This window comes from Kogia breviceps, chromosome 13 (assembly GCF_026419965.1).
Source record: "Kogia breviceps isolate mKogBre1 chromosome 13, mKogBre1 haplotype 1, whole genome shotgun sequence".
NCBI classification, from domain to species: Eukaryota; Metazoa; Chordata; class Mammalia; order Artiodactyla; family Physeteridae; genus Kogia; species Kogia breviceps.
Genome location: NC_081322.1, coordinates 42,234,694 through 42,253,877, shown reverse-complemented (window position 1 = coordinate 42,253,877; position 19,184 = coordinate 42,234,694). Strand labels below are relative to the sequence as shown.

The following is a 19,184-nucleotide window of genomic DNA, read 5'->3' as shown; positions in this document are numbered from 1 at the left end:
GCATGCACCCCAGTGTTCGCTGCAGCACTATTTACAGTAGCCAGGTCATGGAAGCAAGCTAAATGCCCATCGACAGATGAATGGATAAAGAAGATGTGGTACATATATATAATGGAATATTACTCAGCCATAAAAAGGAATGAAATTGGGTCATTTGTTGAGACGTGTATGGATCTAGAGAGCGTCATACAGACTGAAGTAAGTCAGAAAGAGAAAAAGAAATATTGTATATTAATGCATAAATGTGGAACCTAGAAAAATGGTACAGATGAACCGGTTTGCAGGGCAGAAATGGAGACACAGATGTAGAGAACAAACGTATGGACACCAAGGCAGGAAAGCTGCGGGGGGGTGGAGGTGGTGGTGTGATGGATTGGGAGATTGGGATTGACATGTATACACTGATGTGTGTATAAAATTGATGACTTATAAGAACCTGCTGTATAAAAAAATAAATAAAATTCAAAAAAAAAAAAAGGACAGGATGCTTAAGCTGACTCTTGAAAGTGAGTGTCTGAATATTTGCAGGTCGGGGTAAATTACTTTCTGGCAAGGAAGGAGCTGTGGTATGAGGCAGCATGGTGCATCGGGTAGCCTAGAGGCGGTTTGGTGTGGCTGAGGTAGGATGCAAGCAAGAGGCCAGCCAGTGAGAAAGCTGTTGAATCAGCATTGTCAAGGAGCTTCAGTGTTGATATTTTCAGGAATATTTTTAGGAGAAGAGAAACTGCTGAAAAAGTAGCATTATTTTGTTTGATCAGATTTTTCAAGAACGTGCTCACATTTAATAGATTGCATAGATTAAAATTGAGGTGTTCTGAACCATGGGAGTTTATGTGAGATCATGTTTTTTGTTTTTTATATGGTGTGGATCTTACCATATCACTATATTGACAACTGAGACTATGTTAGTAGTAGTTCCTGACTTAAGAATACCCTTCCTGAAGGATTTTTCAGCTCCTTCTTCTTCCTTCCCTTTTCCCTTAGTTCTGCCCCCTCCTCACCACCTCAGCCTTACCAACCAATGATTTTCACAACTTTAACAGTTGCCACTGTTACAGGGACATCTTTAAAGAATTTGTGAGTTTACAAGTAAAGGAAGGGAGGAAGCTGGGAAAAGATATAGTGGTTTAATTGTTGATTTCACCATACTCACTCGCTCATAAGGAGGCCATTCTGTATCATAATCCTATGTTGCTTGATTTTTTAAAAAAATTTATTTTATTTATTTATTTTTGGCTGCATTGGGTCTTTATTGCTGTGCGCGGGCTTTCTCTAGTTGTGGTGAGTGGGGGCTACTCTTCATTGCAGTGCACAGGCTCCTCATTGCAGTGGCTTCTCTTATTGTGGAGCACGGGCTCTAGGCGTGCGGGCTTCAGTAGTTGCAGCACGCGGGCTCAGTAGTTGTGGCTTGCAGGCTCTAGAGCATAAGCTCAGTGGCTGTGGTGCATGGGCCTAGTTGCTCCGCGGCATGTAGGATCTTCCCAGACCAGGGCTCGAACCTGTGTTCCCTACATTGGCAGGCGGATTCTTAACCACTGTGCTACCTGGGGAGCCCTTGATTTGTTTTTCTTCTACTCTTTTTCTTTTTTTAAATTCAAATCTTCAGCCAGTTAGATATTCATTTGGGCTAACGTTAGCAAATAATTCTGGAAATGGTCATATGCGAACATATGAGCAGATGTTTACTTTTTCTTACTTCTCTATGGATTTTTCTCTATATATATTTTAAAAATGTTGAAGTCTCTCCTATAGCAACAGAGCAAAACAGTATAAAATCACCTCTCTGAGCCCTTAGTCCTCCTCCATTCATAACCAAGTGGTTTCTCCTTACCATTAACTATCAAGGGCAGCCTAGCTTTTGTTGTAATCTGGATTTCTTCTACCTACCACCTTGGTTCAGAAAGTGTTTATTGAGTGCCCACCACATGACTGGCCTTGTTCTCCTTGCAGTGAATAATGGTGAGTAAGGCAAGCATGATATCTATCTTCATGGAATTTATAGTTTCAGTGGAGAAAACTATTCTTTTTAAGCTTCCTCCATACCTCCGACAGAGGTTGCCAAATCCAATAGACACTTCTCTCAACATTTGAAATCATTATCTCTTCCCCCTTCTGAGAGGAAGGAAATTCTTCTTGGATTTTATAACAGTACATTTTTCTCTCCTCAGAGAAGGAGACTTCTACTTCTTGAGCACATATTCTGAGTGTTTGTGTGATCCTCTTTCTCTTAAATGCCTCTTTTTCAGTCCCTTAAATGTGTGTGTGTTTTTGCCTCAAAAGAGCTCTCTGCTAATTGACCTTCTCATCTTCTCATGAAAACACTTCCTGGGCAACTTCATCTCTGTGCTAATGACTCCCCAGTTTTTCGGCCTCCAATAGAGTGCTGTCTGCTAAGTTCCAGATCCATATCCAAGACCACCATCGGTATGCCCCATGGACATCTCAAACTCATTAGGTCTGGTTCTAAAGTCAACATTTCTCTCCACCTCAAAGCTGTAATGCTTTTTCTGAAATTTGTAACATCATCTATTCACTTGCTTATAACATCCTAGATCATTTGCCATCAGCCTATCAGTTACTAAATCCTACTGATTCTGTCCTGCCCTCTTTTTATCCATCTTTCTATCCTTATTGCTGTTACCCGTGTCAGGTACTATCCTCCCTCCCTCTCTCATTTAGACCTATTGGCCTCATCGCTTCCATCATTAGCCTTGGCCTATGCTCCCACACTCCTGGGGCATATATAAATTATCTCAATTTATTTAGTCATGGAACCTATGCCTTGAACAACTTTTGACTTCTAGGTTATATGAGAACTTAAAAATATAACTAAAAGGATTTACTGATACTGACTATACTCATATATGGAATGACCATACAGTTTACCAAGTTGTTAATATAGGTATATATCTCTATATAAAAACATTAGGATATGTATAAAAATATAAATAATTCAAGAGGTCATTTGTTAAATTCCAAATGAGTGGTACATATAATTGCCATGGGGATTTTGAAGGGCATGAGATTGTTAATAGTCAAGTCCTTAATGAATGGAAAGGAATAAAGGAAGTAGACAGCTGGCAAGGCTACTGAAGGATGGGGGGTGGATAAAAGGGAGAAAAAGATAATGTAAGGTAAGTCGTAAAGACACATGAAACGGAAGTTAGTAAAATTAAAAAACAGGCTTTCTGTGGATGCTCTGGCTGCATAAAATACATGGTGTGGTTGCCATGTTAGTGAAAACAAAGTCTTTTTTTTAAATTTAATTTTTTGATCTCTTTATAAACAATCTTAACTAAACTTTTAATTTCAATCTTGTCAGTTCCAGAGATTGTTAATGTGTATAAGTTACAATGTGGGGGGGGGCATTCCAAATATATGTAAATAGATTCTTGTTTTTTGTTTTGTTTTGTTTTGTTTTTTTGCGGTATGCGCGGGCCTCTCACTGTTGTGGCCTCTCCCGTTGCGGAGCACCGGCTCCAGACACGCAGGCTCAGCGGCCATGGCTCACTGGCCCAGCCGTTCCGCGGCATGTGGGATCTTCCCGGACCGGGGCACAGACCCATATCCCCTGCATCGGCAGGCAGACTCTCAACCACTGCGCCACCAGGGAAGCCCAGATTCATTTTTTAGAATTTATTCAAGTCTTAGCGTATGTCATCTGTGTCTTATTAATACATCTTTTTCCTCTTTTTAGAGTTTTCTCTGTGACTTTTGCAAATTATATTTTTTCTTCATTACCATTTCAACTAGTACTGTTTTTCAAGTTGGTCATACTAAGTAAGAATTGACACATAAAAGCTCAGTTTAATATAAAACAATTCTTGGTTTTGAAATGGAAATTATAAAGTTGTTAAGATTTTTCCTGAATGCTCTATTCAAACTACTTTTTAACATAATATCCTAGAGCAGTGGTTTTCAAACTTTTTGACTGTGATCCACTCTTGCTCGTGCTCTCTCTTGCTCATAACCTATGATGTGCACTGGTGTTTTCAATTATTTTCTACTCCAGTCCAGTTCAGTGATTTCACTTGGGGAGTGGGGGTGGGGAATGCTGTTTGCAACTCACTAAACTGATTTCATAATCCACTAATGGGTTATAGGTTGCAGTTTGACAATCTCTTAGAGCAGATTTTTATAAAAATTAATTTTTAAAAATTGTAGAACATTATAGGGTAGCAAATCAAAATTATTCATAATTTGTTCTTCTAGGTAACTCCTGTTGACATTTCAGAAATATTAAAGAAAAATAAGAATGATAAGAATATATAAACATAATAAGAATTCAAAAGATATAGAAAGATTTAAAATGAAAAACTTTACACTTCTACTTTCCTCAATCTTGTCCTCCTGCACAAAAGTAACTACTATATTTACTTTTTTTTTTTTTTTTTTTTGTGGTACGCGGGCCTCTCACCGTTGTGGCCTCTCCCGTTGCGGAGCGCAGGCTCCGGATGCGCAGGCTCAGCGGCCACGGCTCACGGGCCCAGCCGCTCCGCGGCAAGTGGGATCTTCCCGGACCCGGGCACGAACCCGCGTCCCCTGCATCGGCAGGCGTACTCTCAACTGCTGCGCCACCGGGGAAGCCCAAAAGTATCTACTATAGATGACTTCTACTGGCCTTACTAATGCTTTTTATGCATATGCTGGCACATGTATATCTTTTAAAAACACCAAGGGATGCTACATTCTGTTCCATCTTTATCACGTAATATCACCAAAAATACAGATCTATCTTATTCTTACTGCATTCTTTTTAATGGCTATTTAATATTCTGTAGGGATAGACCTTAATTTAGTCAATCAGTTTCCTGTTGATACCACTTAGATACTATTAAGCTTTTAAAAAATCCCCCAGTCTGGGCTTCCCTCGTGGCGCAGTGGTTGAGAATCCGCCTGCCGATGCAGGGGACACGGGTTCGTGCCCCGGTCCGGGAAGATCCCACATGCCGCAGAGCGGCTGGGCCCGTGAGCCATGGCCGCTGAGCCTGCGCGTCCGGAGCCTGCGCTCCGCAGTGGGAGAGGCCACAACAGTGAGAGGCCCGCGTACCACAAAAAAAAAATAATAAAAAATTCGCCAGTCTGATAGATGAAAAATATGTCTCCATTGCTTCAATTTGTATTCTTAAGTGAGGTAGGCATATTTTCATATAATTTTTTACTATCTAAATTTATATATATTTTTGAAATGTCTATTTGTATTTCCTACCCACTGTTGAAGTGTTTTTCTTTATTTCTTAATGATTCTTTATAAGCTCTATAAATCAAGCACATTCCCTCTAATGTCTTACAATTTGGTGACATTCTCCAAGTTTGTTGTTAGCCTTTGTTTAGAATTATTTTCTGTGCAAGATGGTTTTGTAGTCAAATTAATCCACCTTTTCCCTGTGGATTTTATTTAAAAGGAGCTTTCTCCAGAGTGGATGTTTGTTTTAAGTTTATCAAAGAGTGTGATCAGAAATTCTGTTGGAGAAGAACATTTCAAAGAGGACAGTCTAGTGAGATTTGACATTTTACATGTACATTGCAAACAGCCTTGAGTAGACATTAAATTTCAAACCTCCAAAATCATTGACAGAAAGCTTGCTTTAATGTTGTCCTTTTTGCATATGTGCTCTACTAAACACAAAATTATGGAAAGTTATAGTATTGTGAACTATTTTAATTATTATAGTGATTTCTAGTTTTTTCCTAATCAGTGTTTAACATATATTCATAAAAACCACATATGTCACATTGTAGTTATTTTAAAAAACTTAAAGTTAACACTCAGTAGAAATAGAATTTATTGATTAAATCTAGTAGATGTTTAAAAGAAAACAATAAAAGAAATAATTTTAAAAGAAAGAAAAGAAGTAATTTATTTCATTGTGGAAACTCATCCACCTCTGTGTTTTCTCATAATACATATAAAGATTTCTTAGCAGAGTAGGAAGGAAGTAGATTTTCTATTTAATGGAAACAATACAGTAGACATTTCCTGGATTATATTTTGGTTAGATCATTTAGTAGCTTTCCTTATTACTACTGTTAAAATTCCCGTGAGGTCTTCAGGAACTATAAATGATTAATTTATTTGAGCCTTGACTTCACTGCATTTATCTTCTCTAGAAGCACAGTGATATGAAATACATTGGATTATTGGTACTGATAATTTAGCCATTAATACTTAATTAAAACCCTTAGCTATAAATTGTAAATGTTAGTACATTTTGTTGTAGCATCTGGGGTAGGTTGTCAGACCATTGATAACGCCAGTCATTCTGAAAAGTGGAACATCTAACACACATTAGACAAGTTCCTTCAGAAAGCAAAAGCCTTTCCCTCTCCCTATACATCCTCAGCCAGCACTGTCTAGGAATTGCGGGGCTGTGGGAGAAGAGATGAATTCCAGGGCTACTTGGCTGCCTGTTTTTACCAAAGAAAAGGTAAACTGTACATTTTAGAAATGTACTGGGTTGGCCAAAAAGTCCATTCCGGTTTTTCCATAACATCTTAACGGAAAGCCCGAACGAACTTTTTGGCCACCCCAAGTTATAAAGATACAGGTTAGATGTAAAACCAGATAGCTTGAGAGTGCACTGAGATAAAAATAAGCTTTATTATGGGCATCTAAGATAAAACTACTACTGCATTATTTTGCTGAATTAATTAATTACCAATTTCAAATTATTTTTCAGACATTAACTTTTTTGAACATTCTTATTTAATTTTGTTTGTCAGTTTCTTGTTGATAATGGCAGTTTTGAAAACAATATTCTCTCAATGTGGGATAAATGTCATCTAACCAACGTGTTTGAAAACCAATTCATGTACCATTGCTTTCATTTTCTTATTCAAGAAAACTTGCTGAGTGCCTACTTTGTGCCAGGTCCTGTGCTATTATAAATATTCATCTGGAAAGAAGAGAGCTATGCTCTATTACATATGATAGAAGTCTGCCATAGCAAATTTAGAATAAAGTAGGGATTTCTTTTAATATTTACCCCTAGAAGATGAGTAATGAAGGAGTTCTTAGATTCGGTATATTCATGACATGATGAGAATATCTGCTAGTACACTTTTCTTGCTGGTTGAGTCTCTGTAATTCTCAGTTCCCTCTTTCCAACAAGCATACTTCATTAGGAATACCTTCTCTGACTTTCCAGACTAGGTTATGTCTGCTGTATATGCGTATTCTGTATTTTTCTTAATAGCCTCATCATAATTATAGTTTTAGAAGTATTTGCTTTATCTGCCTTCTCTTTGGTCTCTGTTAGGCCATAAACTCCCCGAGGCTCCCTGTGCCTGAAATTTGCTGGGCACTTAAGTGTTTATTAATGAATTTTGACTTTTTAAAGTCATTGCTACCTGATGGGTATTTTCCATCATGTTTCTGCCTCATCCCCATGTCCCAGGGCAAGGCTTTACAAGAGACAGTAGGTAATGGGTAGAATTCTGTGCAGTGGAGACCTTGGGAGCCCATTCATGATGATTGTAAAGGGAGTATCCCAAAGGTGAAGGCCACAACTTATGCCATTTATGACATTCCCTTTATCAGGGCAAAGCTCACTGGTCCTTAAGTTGGATATTGTCTACCTGCTTCATTCCTGGTTAAAATCTTTACAGTGAAGTTTCATCTTGAATCTCAGTCTCTCCCCCCCCCCCAATAAATTATTTGTAGGAAAAATAGATTTAGCCTTTGGAGTGGATAGTTTTGAATGTTTTATTTTGGAGTTTTACCTTTGAAGCCATTTAAGATTTTAGGATGGGAGAATTATTAGACTTTTCATTTTAAGAAGATATCTTGATGTCAGTGCATGAGATGTAGGCGATATGCATGTCAATGCATGAAAAGATAGGCGATAGATCATCACTCATTAATTCAGCCAGCATTTGTTGAATACCAACCCTGTGTCAGGCTTGTAGACAATGGAAATGTAGAGATGGAAGACATAGTTCCTGCATTCTAGAACCTTACAATCTATTAGGGGAGATAGCTAATTAAACTACATTATAATTTTATTTAATTAGTGGCATGTTAAGAGAAATACAGAATGGAAGGAAACACAGGAGAGAGGCACCCACTTGGACTAGGAGTTTCAGGGAAGGCTTTTTAGAGGCAGTGATAAATTAGTCCTTTCTAAAAAGCAAGTAGGCGTTAATCAGGTGAAGAGGATAGGGAAGATGTTTCCAGGCAGAGACAAGAGCACATTATAAATACCAGTTAAAGGTTTATTTTAACTGTCAAGGTGAGAATTCATGAGTGATATTTAAAAGGTGGAGTATATTAGCACTTCTTCAGTAACTGAACACTGATTGTTTTAAGGTTTCAAATTTGCCTTGGTGATTGGGACATATTGGTGTGATTGCAAGAATAGTGGACCCACTATTCTTGGGTGGAGGTGGGCAAGTGATGTTCAGTTTTGGATCTGTGGGTTTTGAGGTACAGTGGGATCTCCATATGGATGTATAGAATGCACAGTTGGAAACTGATATCAGAGTTTAGGGGTGAGATTAGGGGTAAAGATTGAGGTTTGAGATTCTCAATAGAAGTAGTAGCTAAACCTCAGACACATGGGTAAGGCATCAAAAGAGACTGCAGAATAGAGGAGAAGGAAAAGAGGACTAGAGACAGAGGGGAATAAGAAAATACTTTTTTTCTTTTTAAGGCAGGATCTAAGGAGTTTTAAGTTAGTTTCTTTTCCTCATTTTAATTCAAGGAGAAAAAAGGATAAATGAGGACGTAAACATTTTTTAGGAGTTCATATTTACTGAAGCCCCAAAACACTAAAAATATGCCTGAAGTCAAAGATAAATTTAGTTTTGATAATTGTGAAGGTAGAGAAGGTTTTTAGCAAGGATCATTGAAGCAAGAAAAGATTTTCTGATTACCCCTCAATGAATCAGAATGCCCCTGAGAATTCCAGGTAATTTAGGTTTTACTTTGTAAACTCTTTATTTTGATTTGTATCTGTTTTTTAAAAAATATATTTAAAGTTTATATACGTAGAGTGCCATTGAAAAGTAACTACTGTAGCTGACTTCTGGCCTTAGCAGTGCTTTTTAAGCATATACCAGCATGTATGTATATCTTTTAAAAATACCAAGGGATGCTATATATTCTGTTCCATCTTTATCACTTAGTATTGTATCTTACTAATCATTCCAAACCAAAAATACAGGTCTATCTTATTCTTACTGCATTCTTTTTAATGGCTATATAATATTCTACTGCAGGGATGCACCTTAATTTATTCAACCAGTTTCCTGTATCCAAGAAGTGTATCTAATTTTCTCATATGGAATGTTACATGAAAGATTAAATACTCATATTTTAAAAGAACATATATGCTCTTGTAGTCAAGGGGATGTAAACTTCTAATTTCTTACAGACTGCACTTGGATTCAAATATCTTTCTCAGACCAAGTACATGTAGTACTTGAAGTCAGAGAAGAGGAAACTAGATTGTTTGTTGCAAATGGAAAGCGAAATAACTTTTCTATAGCTATACTATTATTATAGAATCTACTAGAGGAGCGTTTTAGGCACTTTGGGAAGGAGATGAGGTGGCATTTCCCATTGCAGCATCTCTCAAACAAGTATCTCTGACTGCCTGGAGTGCTTAACCTTTCTCACTTATGTACAGCATAAGTAACAGCTATTGTTTGTCAAGAACTTGTAGCATGCCAGGCATTCTACATCTGTTTTCTCATTTAGTCCTCATAACATTCTTGCCAATAGTGGTAGGTATAAGAGTAATAACTATAATCTGTCAGGTATTTAATATTTTCTAAGCATTGTGTTATGTAGTTAATGTACATTTTTTAATCCTTACAGAAACTGTATGTTTGTCAGTAGATATTTTTATTCCTCCATAACGCTTAGAGGGGTTAAGCAACTTGCTTTATGTCATACAGCTGGGTCAGGGCTTAAACTCAGGTCTCTGAATTCTAAAATCTGTACTTTTTGCATTATACCTGCTACTTCACTATTACTTCTGTCGGGTGGCGATGGGGAACATTGACCTCCCTGAAGCTTCTGACTGGTACTTAAGCAGTGTCACTAGAGTAAAATAAAGCAGAAAATTTAGGGCCACCTTGAACTGGGGCTGGTTTACTGTTTTATAGACCCCTCTTCAGCATATGAGTGCCACCTGCTGGAAGGTTATAATGTATCTGCGTGCTTGTAAAGTCCTTCCAAAAAGGTTGTCACAGGTGTGAAAGTGTCAGGTTTCAAAATGTAAGTTTTAAAATTTCAGTTTAGGAATGCTGGGGCATTTTGAAGTTAGGTGAATCTCCTATTTGCCATAAAGTACGTTTCCTCATTTATCGTCATTTTTTTTCTGCAGAGAGGGGAGGGTTACACATTTTTAAAAAAAGATACACTCCATGAGTGTTTTCTAAAATAAAGTTTTCTTTTATTTAAAAAATTTATTTATTTATTTATTTATTTTTTGGCTGTGTTGGGTCTTCGTTGCTGCGCGCGGGCTTCTCATTGCAGTGGCTTCTCTTGTTGCGGAGCACGGGCTCTAGGCACGCGGGCCTCAGCAGTTGTGGCACATGGTCTCCACGTGGGCCTCAGTAGTTGTGGCACATGGGCTTAGTTGCCCCGGGGCATGTGGGATCTTCCTGGACCAGGGATCCAACCTGTGTCCCCTGCGTTGGCAGGCAGATTCTTAACCACTGCGCCCCCAGGGAAGTCTCTAAAATAAAGTTTTCTAAAAATAAAGATCAATGGTCAAATGAATCATACCGTTACTTAGAACAGATCAAATAAGAATAAAAAATTGGATTTACTTTGAGATAAGTGAGTTATTGAAGTATAAGAGGACCCTTTCCAATTAGATACCCTGAAAAAGAAAAATCTGGAAGCCCTGGGGGCATCAGAGACTTGGAGAACAGAAAGTATGGATGAAACAGGAAGAAAGATGTGTGGATAAAAATACAAATGGATTCTGTAAATGTTAGTCTAGCACAAGGCTCAATGGAGTCAGGATCCTACATAGTGCTTTAGAGAAAAAAGTTTAGGATTATAGCTTTAGATTGTTTTATGTTTAGGATAGTGAAGAGTAGACACTTTTTATAGTCACGTAGATGCCCTAGAAGGAGGATCAGATAAAAGTCTTGGCATGCCCACTGCACATTCTTCATTAGGCTCCTTTTGGATCACGTTAGGACTCTGTAAGTGTTTTGCACAGGGGATGTTATCACTTAGTGTGGGATTTTCACAGGAAAATCATGCTATACTTAAGTGCTCTTTATGTGATTAAAGCATATTTGTAGTTGCATGATGTCATGTTGAACAGGTATTTGTGTGACGAGATTAAACTCCATTGGTAAAATCTGATTTTGCCAAGAATTCAGGAAAGTACAAGCATGATCATCTCTTTTTTTTTTTTTTTTTTTTGCGATACGCGGGCCTCTCACCGCTGTGGCCTCTCCCGTTGTGGAGCACGGGCTCCGGACGCGCAGACTCAGCGGCCATGGCTCACGGGCCCACCCGCTCCGCGGCATGTGGGATCCTCCCGGACCGGGGCACGAACCCGTGTCCCCGTGTCCCCTGCATCAGCAGGTGGACTCTCAACCACCGCACCACCAGGGAAGCCCCGATCGTCTCCTTTCTTTTATCCCTTCTCAGATCAACTGTGTAAGAAGCTTAGCTAGCATGATAGTATTGATACCTTAGCAGGTAGATTTCTGGAGAGAAAGAGCTATCTTTTCTCTGTGTGTGTGCATGCGTGTGTGCGTCCTCACGTGTATGTGTACATTATAAGAGTAACGCTCACTTAGAAAACTTGTAAAGTAGAAAAATAGGAAGAAAGAAAAATCACACATAATCCCACCACCCAGAGATAACTACATTGACCTTTTGGTATATTTCCTGGTTTATAAACATATTTTATATTTTGTAGCCTTTATTTATTTTGATTAGTTTTTAACAAGAGAAAAGCATACAAATTTTATTTGATGTTAAGTTTTGTGTGACGCAGGGGCTTTCCTAGAAAAGAAATGAAGATGCCAAGAAATGGGTAGGCCTGAGACCTGATTCATTTTTAACAAAGAGCAATAAATTTCAGAGACATTACAAGACAAAGGAAAGGGTTTTTAGACTTCTAGGGGCTGCAAACTGTGGGAAGGTACATGTATAGGGGAAACCAATGGAAGATAAGGGCTATCTTAGCATGGCTTGTTTGTGCTGGTCCAGTGCAATGCTGACTTTCTGTCTTCTTCATGGTCATAAAACTTCCCTGGGAGAGGGGATTTATGGCAGTCCTCAATTCTTAGAGTTTCTACTTTTAGTCAGATAAGGGAAGCTGCAGGAAGGCTCCTTCCTGCATCTGTTGAATCTCACATGCCTTCAGCTCAAAATCATTCTTATGCCAAAGTGTCATATTTTGGAGTGGCATATTCTGATCCCCATCACCTTCCTCCAAAATAAAAGATGAAATTTAAATCTGATGAAGGCAAATAAATGGGAAATTCTGTACCAGTGTGCCTGGCTAGGGAAAAAAAATACATTTTTCCCCTTTCTCTGATTTTTAAAAATTGAAGTATAATTGACCTACAATACTATCTTTGTTCCAGGTGTACAACATAGTAAATCAATATTTCTGTACATTACAAACCAATCACCACATGGCCTTTTATTATAGCATTAGAGCAAAAGTCTTTTCTCATGTATTTAAAAACTCTTGGCATATATATTTGATACTGTGATATGTGGATATACCATAATTATCAGTTTTCTGACTATTGGCCATTTGTGTTGTTTACTATTTTTGCTCATTTGTTTTTTAGTAAATAGCAGTAGAGAAATTTCCTTTTTTATTTGTTTCAGTACATAGAGACAGAGAACAAACTAATGGTCACCAGTGCAGAGAAGGGGGGAGGGGCAATGTAGGGATAGGGGATTAAGAGGTACATGTTCATGTGGCATTTGTCTAGGGCCTAGCATATTTATTTTTGCTAGCCTTGAAAGTAAACAGTGATTTGATTAATCTGTGCTTTAGTTCCTCAGTGTGTCTCCCTTTGTTCTCTGTTCCTATGTATCATTTTCCTCAGGATTTTGTAGCATTTATTGCATTCACAGTCCTTTCAAGGAACACCCTCATAGTACCCCTTGGCTCTTCTGGTTCTGTACCAGGTTAAATATCTCACCCTGAGCTATTAAGAGCTATGTTTCTGCTCTTTACATCAAGCCAGCACTCATACTTTTGCTAGAGTGGGTGCTAGTTGAGAGAAAAATTCCTTTTTAAGCCTAAAGTTAGTGGAGCTTGTGGAAAGTTAGAGTCCCTAGAAGAACTACTTTAGACACAGTCTATTTAATTTATTAAAACCAAAATCTCTCAAAACACCTTTTGAAAAGATAGCAACGTTTTATAATATTCCAAGCTATTTACTGGTTGATTTTGTAAGAACCAGGTAAGTTCAGTAGATTTAATTCTTTTGACAAATATTTACTGAGTACTTACTGTGTGCTAGGTACCATTTTAAGCACTGGGGATATAAAACCAGTGGAAACTTTGCCTTCATGGAGTTTATATGTTAATGGAGAGAAACAGACAATAAACAACATAAAGTAAATTATTGTTAGAAAGATAATGTGGTATATATATTATGTATTACCTAACACCCAGCAGGAATTCTGATGCAGTAACCAAACCTATTAATATTTCTTTTGTAATAAAAGTATGAGCATTCACACTCAATGGACTAAAGACTATAGCTGCTTCATGTTAGTGCAAATGAGATACTTCTATAAAATGAGTATTAAAGGGTAGTTTTCAAAATAGGTAAAATTATGACTGTGATCCAGATGTAAAATGAACACATTTTAAAGATTTTATTTAACTTATTAAATGAAGGAACCAAGTAGATGTTATAACCCATTCAAAGAAGATTCCACAGGACAGACACATTTATAGATCAGGAATATTAAAATGATGTGCAAATTAAGGCAAAACTAGCATCTCCCACAATGGGAGAGGGAAGTCAATGAACATCTACTGGACAGGACAGAATTTGCATGTAGATAGACATGACTTATTCTGCATCATTGTCAGTTGTCTATAATGTACAGAGTTGTAAAATAGCTTCCACAGAATCAGAATCAGATAACCTGAAATGATGTGCCTTTGACAGTGCATTTTTCCCACTGAAGTGTAAATTTTTTTTCCTACCTGAGTACTAGAAAGCTTTTGGTTTTCTTAGCTCTCTAGAATTATAGATATGGGATATAGAGCTATAGTATATTTGATAGTGATAGTACTTTGCAGAAAAATAAAGATGCAGAGAGGGTGGTTACCATTTTAAATAGAAGGACTGTAGAAGACTTGAGGAGGTGATATTGAGGATTGAGCTAAAGTAGATGAGATTTTTTTGCCTGAGTAGCTGGAATGATGGAGTTGCTCCTAACTGAGATTGGGCAAGAGCAGTTGGGGAAGAGGGCAGGGGAGGTGGAGATCACAACCTCAGTATCGGCTTTTAGCCATTCAAGTAGAGATGTTGAGGCAGTTATATATACATGCGTAGCTGCACTTCAGGGAATATGTGTGGGCTAGAAATAAACATTTGGGAGTTGATACGTACCGGTGACATTTAAAGCCTCCAAACTGGATGAGATCACTTTAAAAAGCTCCTTCGGGCTTCCCTGGTGGCGCAGTGGTTGAGAGTCCGCCTGCCGATGCAGGGGACGCGGGTTCGTGTCCCGGTCCGGGAAGATCCCACGTGCCGCGGAGCGGCTGGGCCCGTGAGCCATGGCCGCTGAGCCTGCGCGTCCGGAGCCTGTTCTCTGCAAGGGGAGAGACCACAACAGTGAGAGGCCCGCCTACCACAAAGAAAAAAAAAAAAAAAAGCTCCTTCTACATGCCACACATTGTGCTAGTCCCTGTAGAGATATATTTTAAATTGTCTTTGTCCTCAAAGAGCCTATGGTCTACTAGAGGAGGTGGATGTAAACAGTTAAAACTGTATAAAAGTATACTAATACAAATACATATCGAGTATACTAAGATAAATACATATCAAGTCTACTAATATAAATACATACCAAGTACAGATGATTCAGGGAAGTCAAATCTGAGTCATCCTAAACTCCATCACCCCCAAAGTCACTCGTTCAGTGGCCCAACCATGAGACATGCACGGAAGAAAGTCACAGCATGGTACCTTTTATGTCAGCTGACTTCTCCACTAACCCACTGTACCCAGCATGTTTCTAGTGATATTGAAGAACCTCACTGGTGACACTTCTGCATGGCTTACAAGCCTTCTTATTATTTGCCCTTTGCCTTATCTCTTGCTTTACTTCGTCAGTTCTGTCCCTAATGACAGAGATGATCTATTTCTTTTTGTTTAATTGAAGTATAGCTGATGTACAATATTATATGCAATAGGCATATAATATTGGTCTTTCACAATTTTAAAGGTTGTTCTCTATAGTTATTATAAAATATTGGCTAGATTCCCTGTGTTGTACAATCTGTCCTTGTAGCTTATGTTATGCATAATAGTTTGTACCTCTTAATCCCCTATCCCTATATTGCCCCTCCCCCCTTCTCTGCACTGGTGACCATTAGTTTGTTCTCTATATCTGTGAGTCTGCTTCTTTTTTGTTGTGGTCACTAGTTTGTTGTATTTTTTAGATTCCACATGTAAGTGTATTCCACATGTAAGACAGTATTTGTCTTTCTCTGTCTGACCTATTTCACTTAGAATAATACCCTCCAGGTCCATCCATGTTGCTGCAAATGGCAAAGTTTCCTCTTTTTTTTTTATGGCTGCAACTCTGTATTTTTGAAACACCACTCTGGCTATAGAGTGAAAAATGAATTAGGAGAGTGAACGAAACAGACATAGTTTACTATTTATTAGCCTCAGCCTGCCTTCACATTGATATTTAGTGACTTATAAAGACTTGAAGGGTTGGAATTCCCTGGTGGTCCAGTGCTCAGTACTCTGCACTTCCACTGCAGGGGGCACGGGTTTGATTCCCGGTTGGGGAACTAAGATCCCACATGCTGTGTGGTATGGCCGAAAAAAAAAAAGACCTGTAGGGTAGAAAAGGCATAATAAGTATGCAGAAATGGAAAGTGTATGTTGCTATATAATGCAATTTTGGGGATAAGGGGAAGTTTTCTAGTAAATGCATGCAGTTGCAAACTTTACCCTCTTCCCTCCTGTATGTCATATTAAAAGGTAACCTAGGGCTTCCCTGGTGGCGCAGTGGTTGAGAGTCCGCCTGCCGATGCAGGGAACACGGGTTCGTGCCCCGGTCCAGGAGGATCCCACATGCTGCGGAGCGGCTGGGCCCGTGAGCCATGGCTGCTGAGCCTGCGCGTCCGGAGCCTGTGCTCCACAACGGGAGAGGCCACAACAGTGAGAGGCCCGCGTACCGTCAAAAAAAAAAAAATAAATAAAAGTAACCTAAATGAATGGTAATTCCTCAAAAAAAATCAAACATAGAATTACTATAGGGTCCAGCAATTCTCCTTCTGAGTATATAAAATAATTGAAAGCAAGGACTCAAACAGATATTTGTACATCAGTCTTCAAGGCAGCATTATTCATAATAGCCAAAAGGTGGAATCAACCCAGGTGTCCATGGGATGATGGGAGGGATGAATGAATAAGCAAATGTGGTGTGTACATATGATGAGATACTACTTAGCCTTAAAAAGGAAGGCAATTCTGATACATGCTACAACATGGATGAATCTTGAAGACGTGTTAAGTGAAAAAATCCAGACACAAAAGAACGAATATTGAACGATCCATTTATGTGAGGTACCTGGAACAGTCAAATTCATAGAGACAGAAAATAGAATAGCAGATACCAGGGGCTGGGAATGGGAGATACATACTGGCACAGTTTCAGTTTGTGAAAACATTCTGGAGAAAGGATACAGTGGTGGTTCTTGCACAACAATATGAATGTACTTAATGCCACTGAACTGCATACTTAAAAATAGTTAAAATGGTAAATTTTATGTTATATATATTTTACCACAAAAAAAGTGACCTGGAAATACCATGGAGCTGTAAGAAAGAACAGAAGGATTTCTATAAACTAATATTGTACTAGTAATAAGAGATTTACAGGATAAAGTTAAAAATAAATAGGTGCTCTCTTTTGTGTAAATATTCATATTTGCTTTTATTTGCATAAACAAACACTGGAAAGATTAACAAGTAACTAATAAAAGTTGTTACTTCTAGGAGGCAAGAGGGCCTGTGGTCACTGGGGGCAGGAGTGATAATGAGACATCTCAATGTATCTCCTTTTATGTACTTTTTTTTTTTTTTTTTTTGCGGTACGCGGGCCTCTCACTGTTGTGGCCTCTCCCATTGTGGAGCACAGGCTCCGGACGCGCAGGCTCAGCGGCCATGAGTCACGGGCCCAGCCGCTCCGCCGCATGTGGGATCTTCCCGGACCAGGACATGAACCCGTGTCCCCCGCGTTGGCAGGCGGACTCTCAACCACTGTGCCACCAGGGAAGCCCCTTTTATGTACTTTGATTTTTGAACTATGTAGATGTATAACCTACTCAAAATAATGTTCAAACATAGGACTTAAGGTAGATTCATTGTAGAGGGATCAGTAATTTGTAGTCACAAAAAACATAATTTTTTTAGAGGTACTGATTAAATATTGCTACATGTGATGAGCCCTCTCCCAGACAAGTGGGGTCCAGGGTTCAGGGGTCTGTGCCAGTGTTTGGTGTTTCTAGAGCCTGGTTTAGATGCAGAAGTGAGTTTCACCTTTCCTTCCCCTTCAAGCAGGAAAGAGAACATATATTCTGGGTAGACACTTAATAAAATCAAATTCTCTAAGTTCATCAATAGCAAGGTTGACCATGGCAAGTGGGGTCATCATTAAACACATTAAAGCGTTCAATAAGCAGGAAACTGTCTGAATATAGCTCTGCATTCCTCCAAAATGCCGCTTTCTCTGATTCCATCATTAATTAGGAACATATGATGTGTAACATTTGCATCTGAAGCCAGAAGCAGGACTGCTTAAGATTTCTTAGGCCATGGGAGCAGAGACAGTAGCTGATAGCTGAGCACCCACCTAATTCTGCACCCCCCAACCCTACCCTTCAGCAAGGGAGTAGGACCGTTGTATCTTCCCTGGTCATTTTTCTTCCAGCTCCTCCTTTCCCACCTACATCCAACAGGAAATACAGGTAGAATCCTTAGGCAGGCTGTGAGAAGTAAAGGCCTGCTAGGGGCAGCTGAGCCCATCCTACTTTTATTTCTTAGCTGTGTTCCAGGGCATATGGTTTGGAGGGAGAACCCAGGGAGTCGCATCTGGAAATCTGCCCATGTTATAGCTGGTGGAGCACTTTCCAGCAAGGTTGTCAAGGTGTAGGTGGAGAGAAAGAGCTGAGTGACAGAGGCAAAATGAGAGACTTGAGAAATCTGTCATTGAAAGTACTGAACAAATACACAGCTGGGAAGTGGCCTATAAAAGTTCCAGAGGTGGAGTTCAGATGACTTTGACATGATTCCAGCACAAGCATTCAAGATATGCGCTACTCACTTAAAGTTATTAAGATGGCTAAGTGATTTATTTCTCTCTGCCTCATTGATCTATTTGTATGTCTGTCTTCCCTACCACATTGTAGGAATTGAAGACAAGGACTTTAGCTGAACTGGAAAAAGCATGGACTTTGGAATCAGGCAGATCTATTTAATCCAAACCTCTTCTCTTTCTAATGTTGAACTTTGCTCAAGTTATTTTTATTACACTGAACCTCAGCTTCTGTGTGCATCATAGTGTTGTTAGGAGGATTAAGTGTGAGAAAAACAATTTATATACTCTCCCTTTTTGTATCTTCCACAGAGCTTTACATTTAAAAGGCATTTGAAATATTTATCAAACTGAGTATGTTTCTACCTATTAAGTCTGAACCCTGGTTAAGGACAGCGTGAGGCAGGTGTATTTATAAGGCTTTCACCTTGAGCAGCTAACATTATTGTTGCTAAATATTTTATCAAGCAACTGCCTGTTATGTGCCAGGTACTAAGTTTTCACTTGCTGATCTGGTCTATCTTTCCTTCTTATTATCAGAGTCCAGCTTGAAGCTTTCTGCTTTGTGTAGGCCTATTCTTTTCCCTATTTACAGGACCTTCTCCACACCAATTTTTATCAGTGGGTTTGAGAGTCATTCCCTTATGCTCATAACTCTTCTAAAAAA

At 38.9% G+C, this 19,184-nt stretch overlaps 1 protein-coding gene across 4 annotated transcripts in view; it reads left to right on the top strand.

The window, feature by feature from the left end:
- CDK19 (cyclin dependent kinase 19) overlaps nucleotides 1-19,184 on the top strand; it is a 182,709-nt gene that overhangs the window by 111,002 nt on the left and 52,523 nt on the right. The window lies entirely within an intron of this gene.